Source organism: Tupaia chinensis, unplaced genomic scaffold (assembly GCF_000334495.1).
Source record: "Tupaia chinensis unplaced genomic scaffold, TupChi_1.0 Scaffold000012_1, whole genome shotgun sequence".
Lineage (NCBI taxonomy): Eukaryota > Metazoa > Chordata > Mammalia > Scandentia > Tupaiidae > Tupaia > Tupaia belangeri.
In genome coordinates this window covers 2,264,653-2,270,664 of record NW_006159442.1, presented here as the reverse complement: position 1 = coordinate 2,270,664, position 6,012 = coordinate 2,264,653, and the positions used below count along the sequence as shown (strand labels likewise).

The 6,012-nt window shown below is 44.7% G+C and overlaps 1 protein-coding gene across 4 annotated transcripts in view; it reads right to left on the bottom strand.

Annotated features, from left to right (window-relative positions):
- The window catches only part of NEDD4L (NEDD4 like E3 ubiquitin protein ligase), a 381,870-nt gene that overhangs the window by 281,588 nt on the left and 94,270 nt on the right, over nt 1-6,012 (bottom strand). For 2 of the 4 annotated variants that reach the window (XM_006139917.3, XM_006139919.3), the window contains exon 1: nt 2,952-2,970. The exons of 1 other annotated variant lie outside the window; for it this stretch is intronic. The gene's annotated coding sequence lies outside the window, so the exon portion shown is untranslated. Of the gene's footprint in view, nt 1-2,951; nt 2,972-6,012 lie in introns of those variants that run through there. One more of the 4 variants, XM_027768265.1, reaches the window with a different exon arrangement.

Here is a 6,012-nt window from a genome sequence, read left to right as displayed (position 1 = left end):
TGTGTGTGGACAGGATGCGAAGGCAGCCATCTACACACCAAGGAGGGAGGCCAAGAAATATCCCTGCCAGCACCTTAAGCTTGGACCTCCAGCCTCCAGAGCTGCAAGGACTGAGTGTCTGTTGTTTAAGTCAACCAGTCTGTGGTATTTTGTTATACTGGCCTGAGTGGACTGAGTTGGAAAGAGAAAATAGGATTTCTGTGACCAAAAAAAAAAAAGCAGGTGGGGTGGGTTGGGCCATGGGTCCCATGTCCGCTGGGCACAGAGTTCAACCCGCAACCCCATTCTGGGCCCAGCACCTTCTGCAGCATGGGGCTGGAACACAGCAGTCTGACACCAGAACTGGTCACTGTGGCCCACAGCCACAGAGGTTGGCCTGGCGGGATGGACTACACTTGCTGGCAGACAACGAAAGGCCCCAGGTGTCAAAAAGGCATGCAAACCCGACTGAGATGAGAACAGAACAACTCCAACCCAAATCTGCATCACTCCAGACCACATCAAGGCCCATGTCCTCACACACACGACCTGGAGTTCCAAGTATCTCAACCCTCACTGTCTCCACACTCACGGCCATGCTGGACTTGGCAGCCACTCATGGGCATCCCTGAAGACCTCAGTGCCGGGGCCCTCTCCAACCCCTGCTGCCAGCTAGCCTCCCAGAGAATCAACACACCGAAGAGCTGCTAAGAGCTGAGGTTAACTGAAAACCTACCAAAGTGGAGCACTAACTAAATGCCTTTCGGATTGTCTTTCAGTCCTCATGACAACCCTGTGTCACAGGCACAGCTACTTCTAACCCCAAATTCCAGGGAGAAAATTGGTGTTGGCACCCAAACCAGTAAGTGGCCCCATGGCCTTGATCAAAAGCCAAACTTTCTCCATTTGAATCTATGAAAAACACTGCCAAGCTTACTAACTAATGCATATAAAAAAACAGAAATACATTTTTTTGAGAGGTTTTTGCTATAGGGCACATGCACCCACCAGAAAAAAAAAAAAAAAAAAAAAAAGAAACAGACATTTTTTTTAAAAAAGAAAAAGACAGAAAGCAAGAAATCACCCCCCAGGGGGAATGGCCATGCCACCATCCCTTCTCCTCCATTCTCCTCTTGGGATCTTGGGCACACAAGCACACACGCCCGACTTGAGTTTAAGTCACCGAGTCTGGGACTCAAACCACAATTGACTACGTGGGAGTCCAACGGCACAGTCATTACGCCAACTGCTAGTCCCATTTTTACTTTTTTCAGAAATATATTTTTTCAACCCATCTGACTAAGAGTAAAATGGAGGGTGGGTATTGTTAAAAGGGAGAAAATTGATATGGTATTTCCAGAAGGCAGTTTGGCAAAAAATGCAAAGAACTTTGTAGAGATTTTGATGCAAACAGTCCACTTCTAAGAACCTATTTGATGGAAAGACCCAGATAGGTAGGCAAAGATGTGTTCACAAAAATATTCATCAAGGGGAAACAAACAAACAAACAAACAAACAAAAAAACCCAGAAACAATTCCTTAGACATCCATCCATCTAAGGGGACTGGTAAATTCAGTTATAGTAACAGTTATCATTACTATTAATACTACCCGGCACTGTCAGCTAGGAGACAGTGCTAATACTCTGGCATTATCTCACTTAATCCTCACAGCTTGGTAGATTTTGCCAAAGAGGAAAATGTGGTCTAAGCCACCAAGTGAGCAGTTCAGCTGTATCTGAAGACAGGCAGTCTACCTCTAGAATCTGTCCCATCAAGAAAATGATATGAAAATTAAAAATGAAATGTATTAATATAGGAAAGTGCCATGACATAATACTCACAGAATACGTTCCATCAGAGCATAGTAGGATTTGATTCTTTTAGGATGACACATGGTCTGGTTATTTATTTATGGTCTCCTCCAATCCACCCTACCCTTGTTTGCCCCGGGAAACTTAAGACTGGAACCCTAAAACCACATTTGCTGACTGCCTTTCTACCTGGCTTCCCGGGGCCCTGGTGGGAGATGCCTCAGGAGGAGAGGAGGAGAGACTTCCTCCTGCTGTCCCTGCCCAGGATCAGCCAGCAGCACCTATGTTTTCAACACCAGCTGTTCTGCTTTCTCACCCCAGAGGTACCACCAGTAGCTGGAGAGCGGCCCCTGCCCAGCACCCAAGGCTCAGGCCACCACAGCCCAAGGGGTGGTGTCTAAATCACGCAGACAAGTCCCAGGGTTTCCCCTTCCTCCTTTGGCCTTCCCACCTACGTCAGCAATTCCCTGTGTGGGATTCCCGCTGTGGACGCTGAGTGACACCCACATGGCTACTCATACCCAAACGCTGGGCACCTACATTTAGCAGGGCCTCTTCCAGGTGCAGAGGATAAAGCACTGGAAAGACAGCCTTGCGCCCATCTCAGCACATGCGCTCCTCCACCGGGGATGCCCAGAGATGCTAGGATGTTCACTGCTTTTGGTCCAGTCTAGGGAGGCTGTAATTTTTACATTTCTTTCTTTACCCTTTTCTACAGCTTCTGACTTTTTTTATAATCAGAAATGCAACAAATAATTTTAAAATAGACAAACTATCCTCCTTCTCTGGACTCTATGATGTTTCAAAGAGAGTAGGATGATTCCCTGAAGACTGAATTAGAAAATAAAAAAATAAAAAAAAAGATGTTGCTCTCACTATATAAGCATAGTCATTAAAGTGTTTGTGGCACAATGTTTTCTGGCTTGGCCCAAGAGAACAAAAAGAGAAGACATGTGAGATACCATTGCAACAACAGCATCAGAATACTAATTGAAGCACCTGCTCTTTCTGTCTACATGGGAAGTTAAGACTTAATACCTAAAGTAGTATTTTGGGTACCTCATACCAACCACAGAAAACTGCCTATTTCTATTTAATATGAACTCATTCCCTTCTTTCCTCGAGGTGAGACAACCTAGAGGTGCAGTAGGACCAATACCTGCAAACCTCCAGGGCTGGCCTGCTGGTTCCAGGTCCCCCTTGTCTCTCCTCCTTGAATAGTTGTATAAATTCTCTGACCATCTGTCATTTCTTTATAGGGGCCATTAGCAGGAAGGATGAGTTCTACTTCCTGTTGCCTTGGTTCACCATCCCATCCAGTATCTCTAAGGACTGGAATGTAGAATCCCGGGCAGCGCAGTTATCAGAATTCCTATAACATAACATTCTCACTCTCGTTATTTTATGGTCTCTAACAGCAGTACAGTTACGCATCGGGTTTGTGATATGTAATACAGACATTTGAAGGCCGGCCCAGAGCCTGCTGCCCTACTGCACAGAAGAAACGAATGCAAAGGAAACGGAACAGCTCCCTTTTAAAAAATAGTTCAGGTTACAGAACTGTCTAGATACACCATAGACACTACAGCTGATGTCTCCCCATGCCATCGAGAGAACAGGCAACTGAGCTCCACCACAGGAGGGTGAGTCAAATGTCATGGTGTGAGGTCACCTCATGGTATGAGGTCAAGAGGGTGCCCACCTGAGTGATCTTGGGTGCATTATTAGGCCTCAGCTTCCCATCAGTCAACAGGGATGCAATATACAGATATAGCCCCCTTATTCTATATATTTTTTAATATTTATTTTAACTTTATTTATTCATTCATTTATTTTTTAATTTGACCAGAGAGAGAGAGAAAGTGAGAAAGCAAGCTACCAGGTACGGGACTCGAACCATGGTCAACCATGTGGGAGTGTCCGGCGCCTTGGCCACCACGCCACCTGCTGGTTCCCTATTCTGTATCTTGACAGGCTGCCAGGAGGGTAAATGATGGAGCTGGGAACGTGCCTAGCACAGAGGACAGCAATAAGTGTCATTTCCTGGTCAAGCATCTGACCAGGTGCTTGTCCGCTCCTGTTGCACCAACAGGACCATTTCAATGCTAACCCAGTCACGTGGTCTGTCCTCCTCACTCTCCCTCTCCCAACCTCCATTTTTAAAGACAAGCAGCACCCAGATACTGGTGACACAATAATCAACATGCATTGGGAACCAGCAGTTAGCGTAATGGCTATGTCGTTGGACTCCCACGTAGTCGACCGTGGTTCGCGTCCCGGACCCGGTGGCTTCAAACTCACGCCGGGCGCGTGTGCGTGCGTGCCCAAGATCCCGAGAGGAGAATGAAGGAGAAGGGATTGCGGCGTGACCATCCCCACTGGGGGGTGATTTCTCGCTTTCTGTCTCTCTGTCTCTCTCTGTCTGTCTGGCGAGTGCACGCTCCCTATAGCGAAAAACCTCTCAAAAAAAAAAAAAAGATGCATGTATGATAAAGACTCTTCTTTAAAAATATGAAAATCAGGGGAAACAATGGTTAAGTGGGAGGTATATGATTGCAATTTTTAAGATCCTTTTGTGGCTACACAGGAGATGGGAAATTAAACTCTTGTTTGCAGAAATCTTCATGATGTAGGCCTAAATGTTCCTGAAATATCTGGCATTAAAATGGTAAGTGGCAAGAACTTTTCCTTAATGCACAGATATCATTATGCCAGTAATGAGAAATATATTAGAAACAACTGTTTCTACAAAACAATACAAAGAAAGATTCCCAAGACTTCTTTTATATAACTCAAGTTTAAAGTTCAGTTGCTTCAATACTTTTCTGACGTTGGGAACATGTTGGACCCCAACTACCAGGCCCTGAATCAGAGCAAGCTCCATCAATATCAGCTCCCCAAACACCCCAAAGGAAGACAAAAGATCTTCCTTCTGAAAACTGAAGAAAATCAGACAGTATGGCAGAATCAGGATTTAAAAGTGGGAGGTTCAAGATCAACTGAAAATTTTGTGCAGGAAAATAAACCAAAAGAAGAGGCGGCTGCTCCATTACGCTGACCCGAAACGCAGGGTGATTTGCCTTTCACAAGATAAGGCAGCATCACTGTCCCAGCCCCTGTGAGTGAGGTTTCAGCAGTCAGCGGGTTGGAATGCAGGGTGGCTAGCAGTCAAGCTTACTAACCACAGGCATGGGTTCTAAGATTATTTCACATTTTTGAATTTGAAATTTAGAAATCTGGGGCAGGCAAGAACATTTCAAATATTTACATTAGCTATATCCAACTGAAGTGAAATATATATATATTGTTATATACTCACATATATTTATATATACACACACACACACACACAGAGCTATGCACGGCACACTGTTTAACTCAACAATAGACTGAACACACGCCAGTGGTCCCCTGAGGCACATATGGGCTGGACGATATAGCCTAGGTGTGCAGAAGGCTGACTGTCTAGTGCAGAGTGAGTGCACCCTTCCATGTTTGCACAAGGATGAATTTGCACAACGGGTGATCCCTCATCTCTCTCAGAACGCATCCCCATCGTAAGTGACATGACTGTGTATGTATATATGTATGTATATATATATATATGTATATATATATATATACCCACACACGCATATATTCATAACACTAGCCTCTTAACAATATATACACGTAAATACTCATTGCACTGGTTTAGACAGGAAAGAACTTTTTTGAGTACATTACAATTATGTGTATACATGACCAGGAAATCGAGACCTGCTTGCGGAATCAGAATGGGAGTAACTCAACCAGAATAATCATTAAATGAAGTGAACTAGCAATTAAAAGTTAAAGAAAACTGTATGTCAAGGAAGCGACCAATATGCCCATCCCACCCCTGATGTGTTAGAGGAATTTTGTGTTTAATTTATTCTATAACTCATCTTGGCTTTTAAAATCCCATTTTAATAAATCATACAAGTACTAGCCTTCCCTGTAGGGGGGAGGTGCTTGTTGGCTGGCAGGTCTGTCTCTGTTAGAAGAAATAAATAAACCTTTTTTTTTTTTTTTGAGAGGTTTTTGCTATAGGGCGTGTGCGCTCGCCAGACAGACAGAGAGAGACAGAGAGACAGAAAGCAAGAAATCATCCCCCAGGGGGGATGGCCATGCCGCAATCCCTTCTCCTCCATTCTCCTCTTGGGATCTTGGGCACGCACGCACACGTGCCCGGCGTGAGT